The sequence below is a fragment of the Neovison vison genome, chromosome X, assembly GCF_020171115.1.
Source record: "Neovison vison isolate M4711 chromosome X, ASM_NN_V1, whole genome shotgun sequence".
Lineage (NCBI taxonomy): Eukaryota > Metazoa > Chordata > Mammalia > Carnivora > Mustelidae > Neogale > Neogale vison.
In genome coordinates this window covers 31211110-31237593 of record NC_058105.1, presented here as the reverse complement: position 1 = coordinate 31237593, position 26484 = coordinate 31211110, and the positions used below count along the sequence as shown (strand labels likewise).

Here is a 26484-nt window from a genome sequence, read left to right as displayed (position 1 = left end):
ATTCGGGGCGCCTGCGTGACGCGATCAGTTGGGCCTCTGACTCATGGTTTCGGCTCAGGTTGTGATCTCAGGGTCCTGAGATTGAGCTATGCCTCGGGCACCCCGCTCAGTGCTGAGTCTTCTTGGGCCTCTCTCTGCCTTTGCCCCTCCCTTTCTGCACTCACACACACACACTCTCTCTCAAAACAAATAAGTAAATATTGAAGGGGGGAAAAAAAAGAAAGCAACACAAAAGAATCCTTTGGGTTACAAGTCTTTTCCATTATTACTGAACAAGCACTTCGTTAAAAACCAAGGGCCCTACATTCGGCTCCCAGCTCCATCTCCGGCGGCGAGACCTTCCGCAAGTCGTTCAGTCTCACTGTGCACACGCCACTGAAGCAAAGAAAATAAGAATAAGTAACCATGCTTCAAAAGAAAGTTAGTTCTGTAAGTAAGTGGCATTATCCTTAACATTTGAGCTTCTTACCTAAGGACAGAATAGAAGATACTTCTGAATGTTGTCTTTTCATGTTCAAATCCAATGCTGATCATGACGACGATCAGTGCAGGTAACACTGCTAATCCGTAATATATCCCATCGGGATGGTGAGCCAGGCTTTTCAAGTATCTGAATGCACGTTATCGTAACAATCCTCCCAAAATACCGAGCGAATATACAGTTACCTAAGCAATGTGTCTCCCGGTTCGCCCCCTTCTGTAAACCAATGGCATTCCATAAACAAGTCGGCTACCCGAGGATCAATTGCCTTGTCATCTGACACTGGAAAGGAAGAACACTAGAACAGGGGGAATGCAGGAACACTACCGTCATGCACTTCCAACCCAAAAGGCTACACCAGCCCTCCAACACCAGAAGCTGCTCTCAGTGATCTACTTAGACTTATCCATCCATTTCTCAAAACTGCTCCTGAACTTTCATCATCTCTAAGGTCTTCTTTGATTTGTTGCCAGAATAACTACCAGAAAATCTTAAGATAACCATCACAACTCAAAATCTATAGAAGACATTATTCAAACAGAATTGCCCTCCTCCCAGTGCCTTAACTGTTACAAATATTTCAATATTTTCTTCTGCGAGAACCTCAAATCTGGAATAGAGATAAATCAAGAAAATATATGACCTCTTTGAGTATCAGAACACCAAAAATTTTCATTTCAAAGACAACATTGTTTATTATATACATTTTCCTGTATCTCCCTTTCCCTTCAAAATGAAGATTAAACTTTTAAATCCTATAAGCTGAACACTATCATATTTAAATATATATCAGGTCAATCATATTAAAAAATTTACAGTTTCCTTGCATTCAATGTGATACCATCTTTGAATAAGTAATAAACCGAGCACTTCCCATAAACTTTCTTCTCTGCCAGAAAACCAGTGTTACTTCTAAGCAGTCAGTTCACTGTTTAAGAGATATATGTGGAAAAAATATCATTCCTGCTGGGATTAAGGCAATACAAAGGAAAGACACAATTTTCCCTTATATTTCTTGTTCATATGTAAGTGGCAAAGCTCCCATAGTACGTCACAAATTTTAGCTAGTTAAACCATGAAATCTACTAAGAGTCAGTAATATCTACCATGGGGGCACCTGGGTGGCTCAGTGAGTTAAAGCTTCCGCCTTAGGCTCAGGTCATGGTCCTAGGGTCCTGGGATTGAGCCCCGCATCAGGCTCTCTGCTTTGGCAGGGAGCCTGCTTCCCCCTCTCTCCCTCTGCCTGCCTCTCTGCCTACTTGTGATCTGTCAACTAACTAAATAAAATCTTAAAAAAATAATAATATCTACCATGTAGCTTGAATTATGCTTAGGACTTCATATGCATTAGTTCATATCATCCTTAAAACCACCAGATGAGATTGTTTACAGAAGAGCCAAACAAGGCTCAGAGAGGTGAGGGGAGTTGCCCAAAACCACAATGGCAACAAGAGGCACAGTCAGGATTTGAATCCAAGCCTATGATTCCAGGGCCCAAGATCTTAGCCACTGCCTTCCTGCTGAGAGGTACTCAACAGGAGAACAGAAAACATTGCTGACATGAAGTTCTTTAGAAAAGCATGCCCATTTTTATGAAATGGAACCAAGAAACCAAACTCTACAACTCTATTATCCCCTTTTCCTGAAAAGACTGTAAAATGGAAAAGCACTTGACTCACAGAACATAACGACCCTCCCTTAATTGCCCCTCTATGTCCTGATGAGCTTTGGGCAATAACACAACAAGACAACAATTGCAGGCCCTGTGAACCACAAGGAAAGTGGGACAGCAATAATCAAAATCAGTTGAGACATTCGGCGTTTGACTTTGGTTACTTTCCCTCCTTTTCTTCACTTGCCTTTTTCTTCTTCATCTTTCTCATTCAGAACAAATCAAATCATTCGCTTGGTAACAGGCATTCCTCCAACGCACTGCTCACCCCTTTTCAAAACCATCTGAAACTCTAGAAACCTTTTGTTACCCTCAGAGCACACGAACCTTAACAACTTTCCTCTGCTACTGAACATTTCGGTAGCCAGCAATTAACAAAGCAGCCTGTAGAATGTATGTGTCATAAATGAAAGCAGCTTTAAAGTTAGCAGGAGTTGACTTTAACCGGTGACACGGGCAAGTGCCCATGGGATGGGATAAAGCTGTGACCCCATCAATTGTGCTCCACAAGTTCATGGTCATTGTGTTCTAACAGCCTGTCTTCTGAAGACCAGGCTCTTGGCAGGCCCTTCACTATCAATCTTAGCTATTTCCCACCAATATTGGAAACTCTGTTAGGACTCAACACATTTTAAGATTTAGCTCATTATCAAACAACCAGAGTGTTCTCTTGAACTAAAAGAAATTGGGCAACATGGTGGAAAAATTTAATAATGTCTATTACGGCTCCTGAAGGTCACCATGAAAATGTAAGGCTATGAAAATGCCTTGGCATTTGACTAAAGGAACAGACTTGGCATATTGTGGCCTCGGTGCTTTGCAAAGGGTCACCCCAGGGTTACCACAGCTGACCTTGCACAAGCAGAGACTTTGTTGAAGTACTGGGTTTTACGTCAAATTTTCACATGAGTATTGCACTCTAAAGCACAATGCATATGAATCTGTTTAAATATTATTAAGTAGCTTTCATTAGCTAGCAGTGAATGTTCTTCAAGAATACACAAGCTGGGGGCACCTGCATGGCTCAGTGGGTTAAAGCCTCTGCCTTCTGCTCAGGTCATGATCTCAAGGGTCCTGGGATGGAGCCTGGCATGGGGCTCTATGCTCAGCAGGGAGCCTGCTTCCCCTTCTCTCTCTGCCTGCCTCTCTGCCTAGTTGTGATCTCTGTCTGCCAAATAAATAAAATCTTAAAAAAAAAAAAAAGAATACACGAGCTGTTTACTTTGTTGCTCCTGGGGCACACTAGCACATCTCCACCCTGCTCACCCAGTATGCCCAGTATACTCCAGTTTGAGGGAAAGAGTACCAAGCAGAGATTCCATTGGCTTAAACTAGTTCAATGCCTGGAATATAATAGGTACTTAACACATATCTGTTGAATGAACTGGCAGAATGATTTCAAGAACTAGTCTTCCATGGCAAGAGAACATTCCCAAAAAAATCTTTTGGGACATACAATTACTCTCAAACCCACAAAGGCAAAAGGACAAAGAAAATGTATCAATTATGATTTACAGATATTGATAAGGGAGAACAATAAAAATAATATTGTAGGGCGCCTGGGTAGCTCAGTTGGTTAAGTGACTGTCTTCGGCTCATGTCTTGATCCTGGAGTCCGGGGATGGAGCCCCACATCAGGCTCCCTGCTCGGCATGGAGTCAGTTTCTCCCTCTGACCCTCCCACTTCTCACGCTCTCTCTCTTTCTCTCTCATTCTCTCTCTCTCTCAAATAAATAAAATCTTTAAAAAATCATATTGTACTTAATTTAGTGAGAAAGTAAAGGTTGCCAGGATGTCATATAGGGATAATATTTCAGGAGGTGGGGCATCGTTAAGGTATTAAAAACCAATTCCATGGGGTACCTGGGTGGCTCAGTTGGTTGAGCGTCTGCCTTCGGCTCAGGTCACAATCCCAGGGTCCTGGGATCAAACCCCACAATGGGCTCCCTACTCTGTGGAAACCTGCTTTTCCCTCTGCCTCTGCCTGCCGCTCCCTCAGCTTGTGCGTGCTCTCTCTCGCTGTCAGGCAAATAGATAAAATCTAAAGAAAAAACCAATTGCATATACTGGAACCAAGACGAGTTCCCAATTGCCTATTGTGTTTTCCTTTGCACATTTTTCATATTAATAATCTCAAACTTATGAAGTAAAAGAAAGAACTGCAATGGACAACCAGTGCCCATGTAACCGTGCATAGTACTAGAACCACTAAAATCAGGAACTATGCCTCATTTGTTTTGTACCTTTCTCCTGCTTTTAAATACTGATTTCCATATACATGAGGAGTTCAATAAATATTTAGCAACTGCAAAGTAGAAGTGTCTCATCATATTAAATAAATTCTTCTTAACTCGATCCTCCCCTCTACCCCCAACTAAAAGACTCACCCTAAAGAAGCGTGCTCTGGTTTAAATAACAAAAGCAAAACCAAAAATAAATATTCTTAATGGCACTAGATGAGAGAGTACTGAGAGATGGAGTTCTTGGCTCATTTCAATCACGTGACCCATATCTGTTTTCCTATGATAAAACGATGCTCACACAGCCAGCCCTCTATTCAGAGTTGTTGCATGAATAAATCAGCATTTATTTACATGGTAACCAGTATGAGAAAGGTACTGGGGAGGCGACAGTTGTATATTTACCTCTCTAATCTCCACTACCAAGAGCAACAACTTCTCATGTGCACGGCGCTGATTTAAGCACTTTACCGTGAGGTATACAATCCCTTATCTGAAAGCCTTGGTGCCAGATGTGTTTCCAAATCCAGAAATGTCCAGGCTTTTGGAGGGGCAATAACCTGTGTATACTAGGTATTACATAATACCCCAGGAGGGTCTGAGGCACTGCCCCATAAACATACTACTAATTCTACAGCAAAATCAAATAAAGATGAACACTAAAGAAAATAAAAACCATAAATACCCTCTTCTCAGTTCAAGTCAGATTTTGCCACCACCTGCATAGGGCGCTTACCAAACAAAAATTTTACCAGTTGTCAGAGCTTCTGAATTTTAATAATTGCAAACAACAACTTGGAGACTTAGGTAACTCATTTGATCCTTACAAGTACCCTAAGAGGGAAGTTTGATTATCCCTTACCTCACCGGTGAGAAACAGGAGGTACAGAGAGGTTTACCAACTGGCCCGGTGTCACACAGCTAGAAGTCTCCTAGCCAACAACGGAACACAAAGAGCCTAAGCCCAGAGCTTGTGCCTGTAACAGCTGAACTCCTGGTCCTCTCAGAAACTGCTTGAGAACACTTGACAGATATGTGAAAAGTGAAACAGCATGAAATGATTTAAGTACCCAAAACAATAACAGGAGAAACATCACAAGGCAGCGTCTATTCGTTATCCGACTATTAATAGAGGGCATACCAAAAGCCGGGTGCTCAGGATACAATGATGAGAGAACCAGACAAATCCAGGCTGCCTTCACGAAGTCAGAGGCCTGTGGGTAGACAGCCAGGCATCACATCAACATCATTAATGCGCCACATGGCAAGTGTGTGATTACCGTTCACCTCCAGAGGAGGAGACTGGGTCAGGGGCGTTGGTGTAAAATAGGGCAAGGGATCTGAACTGTCCCATGACTGGTGTTGGGATTTGCAATGACAGAAAAGAAAGGAGATGGCTTTTCAAAGAGGTGATGGCCTGGCATCCATTCAGCAAGCAGTTGTGAACCTGCTCTAGGCCAAGAATGAAGCTAAGCAGAGAAGTTCCCAACTGGAGAAAATCGGTTCAAACCAACATGGGATTTGTGTTAGAGAAGGATAAAGACATGGCGGATAGTCAGCTTGGCTCAAACCGTGAAGAATCCTTGAGTGCCAAGTTAAGGGGTAGGAAGTAGACTCTGCAGGAGTTGCTGAAGATTATTTCGCAGGTTACTGCCCCATAATATTCAGATTTACCCCTGCAGAATGTCCACGACCGACTGAATTCCTATTTGGGGCCAACCAGACCTCCAAGCTGGATTGCATTTGAGCAAGAGCTCAGGGCACAAAATAAATACCAAATCAAAATTCATGTAAGCCTCATGGAAGAAGAACCCTAATCTCTCAAAGAATGGCAATTGGAAACCTCTGGAGAGGGGTGCCTGGCTGGCTCAGTCACAAGAACATGCAACTCTTGATCTTGGGGCCATGAGTTCGAGCCCCACTTTGGGTATAAGGATGACTTAAATATATAAAAACTTTCAAAAAATCATCACACATGCCAAAACAAAACAAAACAAAACAAAAACAAAACAAAACCTCCAGAGAAGGCAACAGGTAAAGGAAAATGGGAAACTCCCCTGAAAAATCTCACAGCCATTACTAAAACCTAAGTAATCTTTCATACTCAAATGAAACTTCCAATCTTCCAAAGGAAACATATTTCTTTTTTAAGATTTTATTCATTTATTTGACAGAGAGAGCACAAGCAGGGGGAGCTGAAGGCAGAGGGAGAGAGAGAAGCAGGCTCCGCACTAAGCAGGGAGCCCGATGTGGGGTCCCAGGACCTAGAGATCATGACCAGAACCGAAAGCAGACACTTAACCAAATGAGCCATCCAGGCGCCCCAGGAAACATATTTGTAGAGAAAATAAAACATGTTCTTTGAAAAACAAATTCTTAGGATGAACAATGGTCTGATTTTTAATGAGGCTGCTGACAACTTACCTCAGGGCACAGGTGACAATATAACTCTGGAAAGTAAACTGCTTTTCAAGCATTCACCTCAGAGTTCCCAGTCCCCTATCTCCTTATCTACAAAGAGTTGTAGAGACCAAATTACTTACTTATTTAGCATACATATCAAACATAGCGGTTCACCCTCAGGTCTTAATGTAAACAACTGAGTAGCTACACAACCTCTGCAAAAACACATTTTTATTTATTTCCACTGAGTAATTTTTTTTTTTTCCAGCCAGTGATCTTCCACAGAAAAGTAGTTCATAAAGACTCTTCCCTGGCTTCCTCTTGTTCTGAGAATCAAACTCAAATTCCTTCTCAGAATTTCCAGGCCCTATATTTATTATCTGACTCCCTTTAGGCTCTGGAACACCTTTAATGATTCCCGCCACCCATGTCAGATTCCCCCCACCCATGTCGCTGGGGCTGGCCATTCCTGGCTTGCTTTCTGTCCCTCAAACACCCTACTGTCTGTTTATCGGCCTCAAGGCCTTGGCTCTTCCTCATCTCTCTGCTCTTCACAAGGTAGGTTTATTCTCTCTTCTCTTTCAGGTCTCTCCGTTCAAAGGTCACCTTCGCTGCTGAGAGGCCTTTCCTGACCACCCTTGCCAAATAAGCCCTTCCCAGGTCTCCATATCACATTTCGTTACTTATTTCCTTCATTGTTCTTCCTACTACAATCTGTGAGGATCTTCTTCCTTTGTTTGCTGGTTTGTTTTCTCTATCCTTTGGTGGACTATAGCCTCTGGGAGACTCCACAAGGCCAAGATCATGCCTTGTAATAATACAGGGTCTCATGCCTAATAGAGGGCTTTGGCAAATGGAATGCGCTCAACAGATTTTGTCAAAGACATTACTAAATGAATGAAAAATATATTTAAAAGCTGATTGATATAAATGTTAGTAACTTGAAAAAAGCCCCTTTCTCCCCCCTTGAATTTTGAGATGCTTTCTCTAGGGCTGTTCTTTTTTTCCATAATCTGTCTACATTTTCTGAAATCTGATGATGCCTGGCAAATTGTTGAGTTATTTCACAGCAGTAAAAATAGATCCTTTTCAAGCACTAGTTTTAAGAAAAAATACTTTGAGGAGGTTGTAGTAGTTTATTAAACATCAAAATCAATTCGCAAACTGCTTGGTCTCCTTTCACTACTGCAAGTCAAATTACATGAAGAAAAGTAACGTCAAATGTAAAGAAAATGAAAAAGATGATTCATTAGCAAAGTGCAGTTATGTGTAGGGACATCAGAAACACTGGTTCTGATAACCTCTGCATCTACCAAGTGGGTTTATTAAATACATATAGAGACATGTCGAAAAGATTCAGAGAAAAATGCTCGGGATGAACTCATAACCAACTTTATTTGTTTTCTGGCAAACAGAAATAGTTCATATTGGTGGCAATCTTAACTTAGACTTAGTATCAATAATAATCACAAAAGGAAAAAAAAATAACAGAATGATACAAAATGTTTCCCTTGAAACAGTTTGCAAGTTAGTATGTCTTTCCAAAATAGGTTGCCAAGAAAATTACAGATTTAGGTTGGCCCTATTTACTGTATAAATCCTCTTTACCTACTCTATTCCATTTTTTAAAAATAAAACTAAAGTGAAGTCAGGAATTTACCAAATAAATGAGGGAAACTACAAACCATCTGTAATCCATCTAACTAAACTGATAATCAATGGCCTTTACTGTTCTCCTAAAAACTGCTTTCCTCAGAAGCTCAACTTCAAACTCTATAGAGTCATACCACGCTTTTCAAAGTGTGCTTAATGAAAGTGCAGATTTTAAAACCAGGGAAAATTGAGACTCTTATTCATGTATTTTCTAAATACATCATTGGATGCTGCAGCAGAAACTTACATTCCTTGTCTCACTGCCAAAACAAGTGCTACCAGGACAGTGAAATTAAGCCCTTACCTTCCTTCATTCTCAACTCAGTTTCTTCTGAGATTACTGCCCGTTAATGCACATTATGCCAATGGCAACACCTGATCACATATCCAGCAGACAATGCTATCATTCTAAGTATAAGGATAGTGATAAAAACTTGCAATTCAAGGAGCTACTATTTTTAAGGGTAAAATGATGTCATAACTGCTTGGTTGATCATTTCACTTTTCCCAGTTTTCAAAGCTGAGCACTGGATACATCCTATTTCCAAAAAAAAAAAAAAAAAAAACAGCCACAAACGTCAGCATGTGCTAATTCACTGCATTCTGCCTCCACTTTCAGCCTCTCCATTCAATTTTCTTCACACACTAATTTCAGCATGGAAGTGAGTAAGGGAGCCTCAATATGGGAGCGACTGGACATCACTGAGAACGTGGTACTGTGTGAAATTGACTTAAGCAAACTAATCTCCAGTCCATAGCAAAGTGATCTCTTTTCTAACTACGTGCTTTGTAAATGCTGCTTCTTGAGCGTTTATGCAAATAGGAGATGTACACTAGGAAACTCCAGCTTCTTAAAAAAAATATTAAGGCAGGTGCCCTCCCAACAAATGCAGCCTGAAACCCCGGATTTTCTCAGTTCCCATGCAGTGTGCTTAGTAAACAGTCTATACTAACTTGAGTGACTATCCTAAATGCCTAGAATTCTCTCTGAGTATCCCAAACCCCTAGAATTCTCTCTGATCACAATAAAAGATGAACATCCCAGTTTGCAGATGGAGAAATGGAAGCAGACATCAAAAGTCTCTCTCTGTCTCTCTCTCTCACTCAGGCCTGCTCAGCAGTGGAGGAAGAATCAGATTTAGGGCCATGTGCTAGGACTGCATACAAACAGACACACAAACATACATAACATACATTTCAAGCGACTGTGGTATCTTGGACTAAGTTACTGAAACCTAGCAAGAAACTTTAGAGTTCCTTAGCTAATATATACTAGAAGATTATTCCCATCAATTTCAGTAAGCTGTAGGCTAGACAGTAAGCTTCCAAGAAAATCATTAGTCAACTGTGATTAAACCAAAGAAGCCAAGACATTCAGAGATAAAGACATCTAGAGAGGAGTTAAAAGCTTCGAGGAAGAGGAGTGTGCTCCAGATTCGGGAGCCAGCAGTGAAGCCTCCCAAGTTCAAAGATTCTGGGGGAGGGATGGGTTGAGAGGCACAAAGCCGAAACTGTTAGAGGGCAAGAGACAGCGGGGCTGAGGCGAGCAGAGGGACCCCAGACCATCAGGGCAGCGACAGCGAAGCCCGGACAAGAAGATTTTGGAGGGATAACAAAGAAGCAAAGGAAAACTGGGGTCGGGGGTGCTGAAAGAATCCAGGCGTCTGGCGGAGCCTCCGAGTCCGGGAGGTAGGGATGAGAAGGTGCAGGGATGAGCGCGCACCCGCACGCGAGAGAAAAAGCGGGTGGGGGGGGGGCTTGCAAAGAGTCCAGCTGGTTCCCTGTCCCTCTGCCCCCGGTGCAGATCGCAACTCCTTACCGCGCACCGCCTCGCCGCACCGGGTCCCGGAGGCGAGGAGGTGGCTGATGATGGAGCCCCTGCGACTTCAGGACCCCGCCTCACCTTGTTTGCCGCGTCCCCGCGTCCCGCCGTCCGTCAGCCCGCTGCCACACTCCGAGGGCCAAAGAGCGAGTCGCACGGCGCAGCCGGGGCTCCCTCCCGCTTGCGAGACACCGGTCCCCCACCTCCGCAGCCCCTGGCTCGTCCTGGTCACTTCGCCCTCGCGCAGGCGGAGAGCAGGGACCCTAACCCGGACGCCGCTCCACTTATTTTCCAAAGTCCCCGTTCCCGGCTTCCCCGGAATGGGAGATTGAGCTGCTGCGGCCGCAGCGGCAGAGCCTCCGCCTGACCTCACGGGTGGGGGGGTGCGGGGGGAGAGGGAGGGGGCGGGAGTCCAGTTAAGGAGGGGAGGGGGGCGGGGGGAGCGAGCTCGCGGGCGGGGGAAACATGGCGGCGGGGGTGGCCCCGGCGGCGCCTGCGCGGGAGGCGGAGTGGGGGGGAGCTGGGGCTAGGACCGTGTGTAGGGTCCGAGCAGAACTCCACCCCCACAGCCGGTGCGCGGCGCGGGTGGGCCTGGCCCGGCGGGGCAGGGACGGGGGTAGTGGAGGAGGCGAGGGGAGGGACTTCCAAGTAGCCCTCACGCCTCCGAAACCGGGACGCTCGCGTTGGAGCCCACATGGCCTCTGGTGCCCAGGAGGCAGGAGAGGTGAAAACTGTCAAGTATCCAGGGCCGGCTGCGCGCTCGCCCCCGGGCTGGCCGCTCCAGGAGGCCCGCGGTTGTCTCTCCCGCTCGGATTCACCGAGGGCCCGGGCACCGGGGCGTGCCCTGGAAGCGGTGCAGCTTCACCTCCGTGGGGGCGCGCCCCTCAAAACCAGGCTGCCCGTGCGCTGAGCGCTTTGTGGCTCCCCCCTCCCTACGGGAGTGCATAGTGTTAAGAAAGAGGAAGAATAACAACGGATCCAGCAGTTTAACAGTTTACTGAGCGTTTACTAGAAGCCACGCGCTGAACTGTTAATTCCCGTAACTCTCCCAGCTCCTCCACGAGGTCCACGTTATTCTCATCTCCGTTTTGCAAGTGAGAAAACTGAGGCGTACAGGTCCAGCAAGTTGCAAAGGTGACAGAATTAGGTAAGGGACAGAGCAGGATCCGGGATCCCAAGCGGTGTTGATGCCAGCCAGCGCCCAGGCTCTTAAACCGCCCGGCTCTATTGCTTGCAAACTGGTAGGACTGCTGCTACTCTAAGTCTGAATCTTGACTCTCCTCCCAGTTCCGTCCGTCAGCCTTGCCCCCAACAAAAACCCCAGCCAAGCCTGTTTTTTCCCCTTGCAGGTCTTCTATTCATCCCTTGCCTTCCTACTCCTCTCCGTTTGCCTCGTCTCCTTGTGATTTCAGACTCCTCCTAGGAAAAATAATGGGCGCTTGCCGTAAACAGCCAGTTTACTCCCGTTTTGTTTTTTGTTTTCCTTAAGGAAGTGACTGGGTGAGTATGGGGACAGTAGTTCGTTCTATTTCCTAGTATTTCAACTTTTGCCTACCAGTAAATGGAGCAGGGATCTGAGGTCTCAGCATTGCTGACCTGGTATTTCAAATCCCATACGCTGAAATTCTAGCAGCAGGTTTTAGGTAACTTTGAAAATAATCAACTACTCAAAAGACTTTCTAGAACTAAAGATATGACCACATGGCTAGGCTTTATCAAACCGGTGAAGAGAAGAAACTGCAAATGCACATGGAATTTGCATTATTATCTTTTACCAGTCAATATTTTCAACACAATTCATCTATTTTAACCGGAATGCATTCGTTGGATTCTCCACATGCTTGTTCATTAATTACCGTATGCCTCCGTTACACACAAAATGCCCATTATATCAATAGCACCTGTTACAGAAGTTTACAGTCTCCTTGAGGTGATATGCTTAAAGCAATCCATTTCAGCATATGTTAAAACCTGGCACGCAGGTTAAAAATAAGTAAAAATTGAGCTGATACACATCTAAGTCATTGTATCACTCCTGCCATAAAAAGGTTCAAGTGGGGTTGTTTTACAATAAATTCTCAAAAAAAAAAAAAAAACCAGGAAAATGGGATAATCAGTTGTGGCCCGGGCGTCCTTATGCACAGGAAGAGAAAACCGTTCATGGTGCATAGCAAGGAGAGGGTTAATTACAGAATCTGAATTTGAACAACCAGATGGGAATAAGACATTACAGATACACTTATTCTGTAGGAATTAGTTGCTGTTTGGGTTAGGATGTTTTGAATATTTAATCTAGTGGACAGAACACTCCAACTTAGAGTTAGAAGACACTTAGGCCCTATGTGACATTCTTAGACCCATCAGCTCTCTGAGTGTGTTTTCCTGAATTTACAGTGGGGATCATAATGATATTGGCCGGACCTGCTCACTGTGTTATTCTGGATTTCAAATCAAATTAGGCATATGAAAGCACCTCGTAAACACGTAAAGAATATATGCAAATGTAAAGTGATGTTTTTATTTATCTCAGACTGGCCACTATAAGCTAGAGATATAATTATGAAGGATTTACATGCTAACCTGTACCCAAAAATGTCAAGAACTAAAAAAAGCATTTGAAGTACAATTGTACAGTAAAAACCTAAAGAATGGGGAGATACAACGGAGATTCAAGAAATGAGAAAACAAGTCAAAAGAAAATATTGGTACAAAGAATACAGAAAAGGATAATGGCTCTTATGGGCTGAATTGTGTGCCCCTCCTCAGAATTCATACGTTTGATCCTAACCCCCCATACATCAAAATGCAATCTTCTTTGGCAATGAATTCTTTAAAACTGGAATTAGAATGAAATGAGGTCTTTAGGGTGGGTCTCAATCCACCATGACTGTTGTCTCCTAAGAAGAGGAGATCAGGATACATACCTGCGTGTAACACAGAGAAAACACCACATGAGGATTCAGGGAGGAGTTGGCAAGCCAAGGAAAGAGGCCTCCGAAGAAACCAAGCTTGCTGACTGACTCTTGGATCTCCGACATGTAGCCTCTATGAGAACTATAAGAAAATGCGTTTCTCTTGTTTGTTTTGTTGATGCCATCCAGTGTAATGAACTAATATAATGGCAAACATTTAAAATTCCAGCTAGAGGATCCTCTATAGTCCTTATTGTTAATTGCTGCATAATGGCCCACCACAGACCTGGAGGCCAGCCTAAAACAACACAAATTTCTGTTTGCATGGGTCCAAGTCCAGGCATGGCTGAGCTGGGTGCATGGGTTAGGGTCTTACAAGGCTGGAAGCAAGATGTCAGCTGGGCTGCATTCACACACGGAGCTCAGAGTCCTCTTCCAAGCTCATTCACATCATTGTCTGAAATCAGTGCCTCATACTTGTCGGACTGAGACTCCCAGCATCCACAGGCTCTAGAGACTGTCCCTCTCCGTAGGGAGTTGATAACATGGCTGGTGGCTTTGTCTGGTCAGCAGGTGAACTCGCACCTCCAGAAGGGACTTGAATTATACCTTCAAACTCTCTTCTCCTTTGTCATATAATGTAGCCTAACCATCAGAGTGACCTCAGCATATGCACAGGTCTCAACTACGCTTAAGGGAAGGGGATTTATGGGGCATGTGTTCCAGAGGCCAAGAATCTTGGAGGTCATCTTAGAATTCTGCCTACCACACTCTCCAGAGTTTTGATGGCACCAGTTTAATTACAGATTTATAAAAACTCACCAAGACAGAGATGACAGGGGCGCCTGGGTGGCTCAGTCAGTTAAGTGCCTGTCTTCGGCTCAAGTCATGATCTTGGAGTCCTGGGATGGAGTCCCGGAAGGGCGGGGGGAGTCCCTGCTCAGCAGAAAGTCTGCTCCTCCCTCTGACCCTCCCCTTCTTGTGCTCTCTTTTTCTCTCTCTCTCAAATAAACAAATAAAATCTCTAAAAAAAAATCTCAAAAAAAAAAAAGAGAACATGGAGGCAGGTAGGAACACACACACGCACACACACCATGCACCAAAGAGCACAAAATCATGACAGCAGAGGCCTAGACCCTCAAGAAACATTTGTAAACCTGCTGTGTGCCTAAGAGTTGTGAAGCCAAAGGATTACGATGATGTTCACTCTGATTAAAGAACAAACGCAAAGTATGAGGACACCTTTTTCATCTCTCTGCTCAATTTGTATTTCTTTGAAACACTCATCTGATCCATTACTGAATGGAACCAGTATTCTGAGAGCCCGCAGGCTGTCTGCTTAGCTCTTCACTCCAAAGAGTGGAATAAGGAACAGAACCAGGAGAAAGCTTTCTATTCTTGTGTGGCCCAGAAACTAGTCCAGATTAAAAAAAAAAAAAGTAGCCAAATACACACACACGTGCACACACACACACTGTATAGTGCAGTGGAGGCAAGGTTGTGTCTTTAAACACAGAAATAATTACACACTTGCCACGTGAAGAGAAACCAACATGCTCCCACCCCCTTAGGCAGATAATGACCTCTAGAATAAATGAGCCCTTAACTGGGCTCCAAGGAAAGGTCAAACTCAAGCTGGAAGAGTCAGAGGGAGGAAAAGAACTAAAGGATCTGTACAGGTTTTCCAACTTCAAGAACAACCCTAGCCATAAACTATACTAACTCTGCATGGGGATCTCTGAGAAGATTCTAACCCTGCCCGCTTCTGTCAAAACTTTTCAGAGCTGCACCTGGGTGGCTCAGTGGGTTAAGCCGCTGCCTTCGGCTCAGGTCATGGTCTCAGGGTCCTGGGATCGAGTCCCACATCGGGCTCTCTGCTCAGCAGGGAGCCTGCTTCCCTCTCTCTCTCTCTCTGCCTGCCTCTCTGTCTACTTGTGATTTCTCTCTGTCAAATAAATAAATAAAATTAAAAAAAAAAAAACTTTTCAGAGCTGACTTCTCAGCCCAGCTCTTGTGCGTTTAATACTACAGGAGCTTGAATTTGGAGGGTGAGGAATCAAAACTTTCCCAGGGACTCTGTAAGCATAAGGTTCTAAAAATAAACCTATAGGAGAAGGAGCTCCTCTCTCTGCCTCAATGCGCCAGCCTACGTCCCAACTGTACAGAGAACCGCACCCACAGAAACCCCCACTGCCCAAAGGGCCCTCAAATTCTATGTCTCAACTGACTTCTTACTCTGTTTTCAAACAACACGCAAGTTTCCCTCTTAACTTGCCCATTCATAGCCCTCTGGCTGCAGTCCTCTCTCCTTCATCCTTTCATTGATACCAAAAGCTCATCACGGGTAAAGGCCCCGACGTGGGAACAAGCTTGGTACCTTTGCAGAATGAAAGGAGGCCACTGATGGGGCACCTGGGTAGAATATTGTCAGAGTTGAGCAAGTCATGTGTGGCTACTTAAGGGAGTAGTTCCTGACTGTACAGATTTTGTTCTGTAAGGAAGTAGTTAGTAAACTATTGTATTTTTTCCCAGGGCGCCTAGTGGCTCAGTCAGGCATCTGCCTTCAGCTCAGGTCATGATCTCAGGGTCCTGGGATCCAGTCCGGAATCAGTCTCCCTGCTCAGCAAGGAGTCTGCTTCTCCTTCTGCTTCCCCCCATCCCCGCTCATGCTCATGTTCATGCTCTATCTCTCTCTCAAATAAATAAAATCATAAAAAAAAAGAAAGGAAGAAAGAAAACGAGGCCACTGAGTACCAAGGGAGAAAATGAGAACATGAGGAAGTCGGAGACACTGGCAAAGGTTAGATCCTGTAGGGCCTTGCAGGTCACGGTGAAGTGTTTGGAGTTGACTTCAAGTGCAAGTGACACCACCGATGAGCTTTTTAAGCATGAGAGTGAGAAGAGACAATGTATGTTTTAGAATCACCATGGCTTCTCTGAGTTGGCAGTGGGCAAAAGCCAAGCCAAGAGAAACTGAGAAGAAGCCTTCAGTAAGCAGACCAGTGGCCATGCAGCTTCGAATAGGGTGGTGGCAGTAGAGACAGAAAAAAAGACAGAGGGATTAGAGATCTATTGAGGGGGATGACCCAGCAACTCGGAAGACCCATTGACCTAGAGGAAAGATGATGTCATTTCATAAGATGGGAAAGATTGGAGCAACCGATTTTGGAGGAGGTTTTTTTTGGGGGGGGGAGTGGGGGTTGTTGCCTGTAAAGTTCCTTTTGTTTGTGTGATATTCAAGGGGAGAACACCAGCAGGCAGGGATGTATGCCTCAAAGGCTCAGAATATTCTCTGTGACAGACAGTCCTCATTGGCAGGCTTCTACAAGAAATAGTATATAATGTTGTCTGTCTCCCCACCAACATGCTACAACATGATATACATCACAACCTGGATAAAACTCAGAATGATTACTCCAAGTGAAAAATCACACACACACACACACACACACACAGGTACATGATTCCTTTTATAGAAAATTCTAGAAAATCCAAATGAATCTGCAGGAACAGAAAGCAGATCGGTGATTGCCTGGGGATAAGAACAGGGAGTGAGGGGAACTAAGAATAACAAAGAGGTACAAGGAAAATTTTCTTTAAAATATTTTATTTATTTATTTATTTGAGAGAGAACGCATGCGCAAAAGGTGAGGGTCAGAGGGGAAGCAGACTCGGCGCTAAGCAGGGAGCCCGATGTGGGACTTGATCCTGGGACTTGATCCCAGGACTCCAGGATCATGATCTGAGCCCAAAGCAGACACTTAACAACTGAGCCACCCAGCTACCCTACAAGGAAACTTTTAATGGTTAATGAAATGGTATGTTCATTATCACTGCCGCAGTAATGGTTTCACCTGTATATACAAATGTCAATATTTATCAAATTGTATAGGTTAAATACATGCAGTTCATTGTATGTCCCTTCTCTGTTAACAAATTAGTCATATGCCTTGCCCAACTGCAGTGTCTCTATTTTATTCTCTTTTGTGAATAAGAATACAAAAACAAAAGGGGGGGATATAAGTCAAGGCTCAGGAATGGATTCGAATCAGAGACCAGAAAGCTGGCAGTACTATCTTCATCTTTGTCTCTGTACATTATCAAGGAATCCACTTCCTTACTCTCTCTTAGTACAGACTGGCATTTTACACTTTCCCAGCTGCATGCTGGGACATGATTGGGCACAGATCCTAAGGTTATATCTCCTCTATTCAAGAGACCAACCAGAGATCCAGAGTTCTAGGATCTCTAAAACTCAATTCCATAGTCCACCGGAGTGTCTCTGATTGGCCCTTTTTGTATCGGTATGGACTTCTGGATCAATGAATTAATCTCTGGCCTGCATGCACAGAATCTAAACAAGATGAGAAAAATCTTAGTCTAACCATTAAGAATTTGGGGAAATAGGGGCACCTGGCTAACTCAGTCAGAGGAGCATGTAACTCTTGATCTCGGGGATCATGAGTTCAAGCCCCACGTTGGGCATAGAGATTACTTAAAATAAATAAATACGTTTATTTAAAGAAAAGAATTTGAGAAAAGAATCATCATGACTTTAGTCATTATTGGAGCTTCACCTAGTTCCAAGAAGTTTTTGTTATTGGCAGCCAAGAGTCCTAACTAAATGGTCTGGCATTTCTAATGGGGGCTACAAGGGGAAAGCCAGACATAATTAGGTAAGGAACTTCAATTTCTAAGGTCTTACCAATGAATTTCCCGATGCCTTCTCCTGCTACACAAATGTGTTTGTGGTTTTCATTGTAAAGCCAGTAACACTGTGATTGGTGGAATATATAATAGAGGCAACCAGAAATTAGAGAAGGGAAGCCCCCATTCTTTACCTTCACCTTATCGCAGAGTTTTCCACCACATTCTCAAGTTAAGACCATTAGATAGAGAACAATGGGAACAAATAGAGCCCCAAATGTCAGCTTTTAATCAAATTAAGCAAAGACAGGGTTCCTGGGTGGCTCAGTTGGTTAAGCATCTGCCTTAGGCTCGGGTCATAATCCTGGAGTCCTGGGATAGAGTCCTGCATTGGGCTTCCTGCTCAGCAGGGACTCTGCTTCTCCCTCAGACTCTCCCCTCTCTCATGCTCTCTCTCTCTCTCAAATAAATAAATAAAATCTTTTAAACAATTAAAGCAAATAGCGTATCATTCTCACCATAAGTAACCAAGCTGTTTTAGTAAGGAATCCGGGATGCCATGTACCACAAAAGGGCTCTGGAATTGTCCTGTAGCTTGAGTCTCCTGAAATGAAATGGACAGGTAACACATTAAGCTATTCCAGGTGTTGTTAAAAATATATATTTTTAAAGATTTTTAAAAATTTATTTGACAGAGAGAGATAGATCACAAGTAAGCAGAGCAGCAGGCGGGGGGGGGAGGGGGTGGGGCGGGAAGCAGACTCCCTGCTGAGCAGAGAGCCCAATGTGGGGCTCAATCCCAGGACTCTGGGATCATGACCTGAGCCAAAAGCAGAGGATTAACCCGCTGAGACACTCAGGTGCCCCATCAAAAAATATTTTTTAAAAAAACTAAGAACACCATCACCTCTAACTAAACATGTTAAAAGTCAAATTCACCCTCTTCTCTTTTCCCTCAACCAATGCCCCTCTTTCTGTCAATGAATGTATCATCCTTCCTGTCACCCAAGCTTGGAAGCTCATCTCCCCATTCACTCAATGAGTATTTACAGAATGTCTCCCTTACGCAAGGCCAACGCTAAACTCTATGAGAGACACAAAGAAAGATAAAATCTGGTCTCAAAAAGTATAAAATCATTTTGGGGAGATACATCAAAGCTCAGGTAACCTGTACAGCAGCTGTGTGTGATAAGTGCCTGCAAGCAATGGGAATTCATATAAACACTGTTTGTTGTATCTGTTGATATGGATGTTAGAAATAAGTTCCCAGCATCAGGAATTAGGTTAAATACATTACATGAGTATATAATTGAAAAATCCACAGTATTTCAAAATGATACATGATTTTAGGTATTGAAATGGAAAGGTGTTCACAATAGGTTACAAAACAGTATGTTTGCTATCATGATGTACACACACATACATATAAACTAGATACTATACTCTTTTGTTTGTACTTTTTGTTTTGTACTTTCCGATTTTTCCGTACTGAGCATGGAAGAAGAAAATAAGGTGATTTTTTTTTCTAATAAAGAGAAAAGGCTTCAGAGAAAACTTGATGCAAAGTCATGTTTTAGCCATGACATTTCTAAGGGGGACTATATCCACTAAAGATAGAAAGTAGAGTAGTTGGGGTCCCTGGTTAGCTCAGATGGTAGAGCACATGACTCTTGCGTGATCTGAGGGTTGTGAGTTCAAGCCCCATACTGGGTGTAGAAAGTACTTAAAAATAATATCTAAAAAAAAAGATAGGACATATTTTAATCAGAAGATATTTATATAGAGATGGTAGTTAAAACAATGGAAACAAGAAAATCCAGGGCACTGAGTCTCTTAGAAGTCTTAGGTGCCAGATGAGAGACCAAAGAACCATGGCAAACAAAAGGGGTCACCTCCAAGCGAGAAACTGAAGAGCATCGGGACCAAAGGAGAAACAGGTGTGCTCAACATAGAAGAGAAAGTGGAGGGGCACAAGGAAACACTCTCCAAATTGAAGTGTCCAGAGCGAGTATTGAATTTTAAAGCTTAAGATGCCTTTTAAAAAATTTACCATGGTATTACCATATAAAATAGTGTCACCTTTATCAAATGTGAATCTAAAAATGTCACCTACCAGTTCAAAATTGGGCTTCTTTTTCGCACACGAGAACCACAGACATCATGAGACCAGCTCTGGAAGGGAACGCAAAGACCCTTTTTTCTTGACCCTTGATTTCACCAATGAGCAAAGTGAGGCCCAGAGAACAAAACTGATTTGCCTTGGGTCACACAGCCAGTGACTTAAACAGAGTTAAGTATTCGGTTGGCTGGGCTAAGGGACTGCAGGAGCTTTGGTAAATGAATCCTTAGGTATTCTGTTAAATTCCCGTTGTCAGCAGTTTCAAGCTTTCTCCTTTTCCAGCCTTTTTCTTCCCTGGAGCTCTGAATGGCCTACTCTGTTCCCCCTCTTTCCATCTTCCCCTCTCCTTTCTCATGAACCTGTTTATTTTGGGGGTAACTGCTCCATTTTGCCAGGTCTCTGTTAGGATCACCATAATAGGAACACCCCCTTCTTGCCATCCTAGCAAACAGCTTCTCCTTTTACCAAGCCTCAATTCAAGGGTCATTTTCCCTAACAAGTTTTTTCTGTCCACCTAGGTGGTAATGCACACACACCTGTGCATGGTGGTGAAGGGCAAAGTTGACCTGGGTTTGAATCCAAGCTCTGCCACTCACGGCGACCTCAGGCAAATTACTGAATCTCTTTTTGCCCACGTGCAGTATTGAGTAAAATGGGAATGGTATTCGTTCCTTATCTATAACATTCCCCTAAAGGTTGAATAAGTCCTTACAGGTAAATACAGTTAGAATAATGCCCGGTCCACAGGAAGGGCTATGTAAGTCTTCCATGTCATTAGCTAGGACCTATTCCTCTCATCAGCATAGCAGAAACACCTTCTGCCTCCTCTTACTAGAGGCAGAAGGTGTTTCTGTCTCTTCCTTTTTTAAAAAAAATTTTATTTATTTATTCGACAGACAGAGGTCACAAGTAGGCAGAGAGGCAGGCCGCCGGTGGGGGGGGGGGGGAAGCAGGCTCCCCGTGGAGCAGAGAGCCCAATGCAGGGCTTGATCCCAGAACCCTGAGATCATGACCTGAGCTGAAGGCAGAGGCTTAACCCACTGAGCCCCCCAGGTGCCCTCTGCCTCTTCTTACTAGACTGTAAACTTGCTGAGGTCAGGAATGATGGCAATAATGAGTGTTTAATAAAAGCTCAGGGAGGTCAATAAATGACTATGTCTAACAAAGAAGTAATCCCTCCTCTAAACAAGCTACGTCTGAAATAAGGCTATTACGAAAATGTATAAAGGAAATAAATCAATGTCTGTACATCCTTGCTTTAAATAGTAAAACCCCGGGCACCTGGGTGGCTCAGTGGGTTAAAGCTTCTGCCTTCAGCTCAGGTCATGGTCTCAGGGTCCTGGGATCGAGTCCCACATCAGGCTCTCTGCTCAGCGGGGAGCCTGCTTCTCGCTCTCTCGCTCTCTCTCTCTCTCTGCCTGCCTCTCCATCTACTTGTGATCTCTCTCTGTCAAATAAATAAATAAAATCTTAAAAAAATAGTAAAACCCCATGAATACATTTAAGTCAATGTCCATTTACAAAATGCTCACCCAGTTGTTCAATTCTGTTAGTCAAGGGAACGTAGAAAGCAGGGATGTGCTATTCTGCCAAATCCTTCGGAAAACAATCTCAAAACTGCTTTGCAGGGATGCCTGGGTGGCTCAGTTGGTTAAGCAGCTGCCTTTGGCTCAGGTCATGATCCCAGCGTCCTGGCACCGAGTCCCACATCAGATTCCTTGCTCAGCGGGGAGCCTGCTTTTCCCTCTGCCAATCTGTCTGCCTGTGCTCACTCTCGGTCTCTCTCTCTCTCTCTCTGACAAATAAATAAATAAAATCTCAAAAAAAAAAACCTGCTTTGCAAAGGGCTTCCATTTCATTTCTTCCATGCCTGCCAGTGAGTTCTCCTACACACGTTCTCACTCGGACAAGCCCTTTACCTTCATTGACGCTCTTTCATCCCTAAATGCGATAATAGCACTCATTACTAAACGTCTGACAAATTGTGATGATTCATGAATTAATGTTACTAATGCACTTCAGGATGAAATGGGTTATGGGATTGCAAACTATTGTTGCTGGGGTTCGCCTTATCCTTAGCAATGGCAACTGTGGATATGAGAACTTTGTTTTGCAAGGAGGCTCAGCTTCCATTGTCTCAGGTTAACTTTCTCCTGATATAACACGGCATTTCCTTCTTATGGGCTCTGCCTTGCTTTCAGGGGCAAATAGGCAGCAAGAACTCCTTGGGAACAACGGTTCCACTTTCATGAACATGACAGTGTTAAGGATCTCCTCTCCTTGTTAGGTGGGACTCGGACAGCATCTGATAGAGTTTCTTCCTCCAATCCCTCATCCCCAACAAAGTCTCCATGGCACCTACGGATGTTGATTTTTTTCAGTAACTGAACTGATTCGATTCAAAAGTCGAACACTCCCTAACCCTCAGTGATGACACACACCCCTGCTACCCCCTCCTTGCTGCCCCCCCGCCACGCTCACTATCAGCCACAGCACGCATTAGCCATGTCTCCCGACTAGCCTCAGCCTCTGCTCACATAGGCAAATTGAAGAAATCGAGAGCAGGGCCAGCCAATAGAAATATAAGGTGAGCCCCAAATGCCCGCCGCAGATGCAATTTGACATTTTCAAGGAGCCATTTTGGAAAAAGTAAAAAACAAGCAAACAAAAAACAGGTGAAACCAATTTAATAAAAACTATATTGTCCCTAATTAAAGAAAACAAAACACCTTTAACATGCAATCATTACAAAAAAAAAAAAAAACAATGAGATATTTTACATCCCTCTTTTTTTGGACCAAGTCTTTGAAATCCGGTGTGTATGTCATACGTACCGTGCATCTCATTCCGACGAGCCACATTCTAACTGCTAGACACGCATGTGCAGCTAATGGCTGCTATGTTGGAGAGTACAGGTCTAGAGAGCTGGTTTATTGACCTAGAGTAACCTGAAACTACACACACGCACACACACGCACATATACACACACATACACACACACACACACACACACGAAATTACATATATAAAATATACCACACCAAAAAATACCACAGAATGGTCTCCAGCCCTACTCTCCTCACACAACACCCTATGAGTGCAGGAAATGACATGGAAAATGAAATTTTTTATTGTCTACACATTACAGGTTCCGCTACTTACCGCTGACAAGCCACAATGGCATCGTGTGGTAATATGTTACAACAGTAAATGTTACATAAATTGTAAACGATTGGGACTGCGTCTACAAGACACTGTTACATTCCTGTCCAATCCAAAGAGAGGTGGGCACCAGGAATGACCAACTGAGTGTATCCAGTGTAGACCAGAGGGTATTTTTTAAACAGTACACTTGTCTGAAGTTGTGAAGATTTGGAATCTTTTTAAGAAAAGCAATTTATATTCCTCTCAAGTATATAGAGAAATGCAAATTAGACTGGCAAAGAGTTGATAGAAATCCTTGACAGACCTGCTCTATTCATCGGAAAGTCGGCCAAGCTATGGGTTTAGGCAGGCCATTTCCTGGGCCATTCTCCTCAACAACTTCTACTACTCTTCAGGTCTCAACCCCATGGTTTTCTCCAGAAGACCTCTCCTCCTATTCTAGACCACAATGGGTATGTCTGTGCTATCCCATAGTATGCTGTACTCCTCAAATCATACCCTCCCATGAATGCAAACCCTTAGTCGTCTTCTTACTAGAATGTAAGCCCCATGAAGGCATGGACCAGTTCTGTCTCCTTTGTTGCGGGATCCCAGTGTTGCAAATGAAGCCTGGCCTATTGGTAATGTGCAAATATGGCTGACCTCCTCTATTCACTCAAGGTCCTAAGTAAGTGTGTCATGTGAAGGACTGACTATATTAGCATACCAATTATACCTAAAAGAGTCCATCAACAGGGTCTATTCTTTTAAGTACTTCATACTCTCCTGATATAATCTTGTTTATAATACTGATGTTTTTGGCAATGCTTTTATTTTTCCATAAAAAGGGCAAAATCTCAGTCTCCATCTAAATGTTCTGATTCTCAAGCAGTCAACAACACTTTAATGAGGCTCTACTGTATTCTGATTAGATTGTCCTTGAAACTTCATACCAGCCACCTCACCTCAAGGATAAAAATTTCAGAATATGATTTATCTACCTAACGAGAATGATTTTAAACTAGGCATCTCTTTTTGATTCAAGCCCTGTGTGCTTTAACTACCTAAACACAGAGTTTGGGTATACATTCCACATTCATACATTCAAGATACAGGAAATTGCATTTCAATGGCATTCAAATTTATCTGGTACCTTTGGAAAAAATACTTTTGAAAAAGGTTTTATTTATTTACTTATTTGAGGGAGAGAGCATGAGGGGGTGGCGGGGGGCAGAGGGAGAGCAAGAAGGAGACTCCCCACTAAGCGGGGAGCCTGATGCAGAACTTGATCCCAGGACTCCGGGATCATGACCTGAGCCAAAGGCAGACACTTAACCTACCGAGACACCCAGGCATCCCTGGAAAAAAATAAAATAGTTTAACAACTATTTCCTTACAGAACAAAATCTATACAGCCAGGAGCTACTCCCTTGAGTAGCCACACACAATTTGCTCAACACTGACAATATTCAGCTTAGGCTTGTATTCTCATGCGTGTCAGCAATGTCCTGACCTCTTCCAAATCTCCCACCTCCCTCTTCACCCCAGCCTCCTCAGCAGGCTTCATTCGCCATTCTTTGGGCCTGACATTAGCTGCTGTCTCCCTGATTATTCTTACTAATGATAGCTCAGATCTGCCAAATGCTATGGTGCACCAGGCACAGAGCTAAACCCTTTGCAAACATGATCTCATTTAAGCTTTGCAAGAGTCCTGTGCTCGCTTCGGCAGCACATATACTAAGCTTTGCAACAGTCCTGGGAGGCAAATGCCACTGGTGTCCTCATTTTAGAGGTGCATTCTGAGGCACAGAATGTTAAACTACTTCCCTAAGGCCTCACAGTGATCGAGAGAGGCAGAGCTGGCCTTCCATCTTGGGCAGAATGACTCTGGAGTCTACATTCTTGATGGAAAGGTAGACACTCTGGGGCCACCCAGGGGAGGGCTCCCATCTACCTTGCTCTGGCTTTCTCAGCAGAATAGGGGGAAAAAAAACAATATTATTTTTACTCAAGATGCCTGGGTATATAACACATCATTGCATTGTATACCTTCAACTTAGGCAATATGCCAATATGTCTCAATCAAGCTGGAAAAACCATTTCTAGAGATACATGGGGGGATGTGGAAAAAGGGGAGTCCTCCTACACTGTTGGTGGGAATGCCAGGTGGTAGAGCCACACTGGAAAACAGTATGGTGGCTCCTCATGAAGTTAAAATTAGAGCTACCTTACAATCCAGCAATTACTCTACTGGGTATTTACCCCAAAGATACAGATGCAGTGAAAAGAAGGGGCACCTGCACCCCGATGTTCATAGCAGCAATGGCCACAATAGCCAAACTATGTAAAGAACCTAGATGTCCATCAACAGATAAATGGATAAAGAAGATGTGGTCCATATACACAGTGGACTATTACTCAGCCATCAGAAAGGATGAATACCCGCCATTTGCATCGATATGGATGGAACTGGAGGGATTATGTTAAGTGAAGTAAGTCAAGCAAAGAAAGACAATTATCATACGGTTTCACTCAGATGTGGAACATCAGCAATAGCACAGAGGACCATAGGGGAAGGGAGGGAAATCCGAAATGGGAGAAATCAGAGAGGGAGATGAACCATGAGAGACTATGGACCCTGAGAAACAATCTGGGGGTTTCAGAAGAGAGAAGGGTGTGTGGGGAGGGTATAACTGGTGATGGGTGTTGAGGAGGGTGCATGCTGTGATGAGCACTGGGTGTTATACTTAACTAATGAGTCATTGAACACCTCATCAAGGACTAATTATATACTATTTAGTGGCTAACTGAACATAATAAAAAATTTTTTTAAAAAGATACTTGAGTATATAGATATAGTGACAAAGAATGCTGAATAATTTTTTTCAATGCAAGTTTCCCCATCATTCCTCAACCCAAACTCTACCTATATTCTTATTTATTTGGAAATCACTATGATGGATTTTTTCCAACACAAAAGTTACATATAGGATATTTATTCTCATACTCCTTGCTATTGGCTGATTTTTCTTCCCCCTGCTCCAACTGCACCTAAGAACTGAGTTAGAGACATGGGAAGAATAAAATTTTTGAGTTGGAAAGGGCTTTAGAGAAGATCCAACCTCTCCAATTTACAGGTAAAGATTCCAAGGTCAAGCCTGAATAGGCCAGGCCTTTAGTTACTTAATTAATTCACTAATTCTGCATGTATTTATTGAGTACCCATTACCTATTCTACATGGTGCAAAAGAGACAAAATATGCCTTTAAAGCTTACATACCAGCAGGGAAAGTAAGACAATAACCAGGCAAACAACTGAATAAATAAGGTAATTCCAAGTAATAAGAAGTGTTATGAAAAAAATAAAACATAAATGGGATAGTGAGTGGG

At 43.5% G+C, this 26484-nt stretch overlaps 1 protein-coding gene across 1 annotated transcript in view; it reads right to left on the bottom strand.

Moving 5' to 3' along the window:
- Positions 1-10663, bottom strand: part of KLHL13 (kelch like family member 13) — a 200232-nt gene extending 189569 nt beyond the window's left edge. The window contains exon 1 of the mRNA XM_044234328.1: positions 10353-10663. The gene's annotated coding sequence lies outside the window, so the exon portion shown is untranslated. The remainder of the gene's footprint in view (positions 1-10352) is intronic.
- Positions 10664-26484: the final 15821 nt, after the last annotated feature.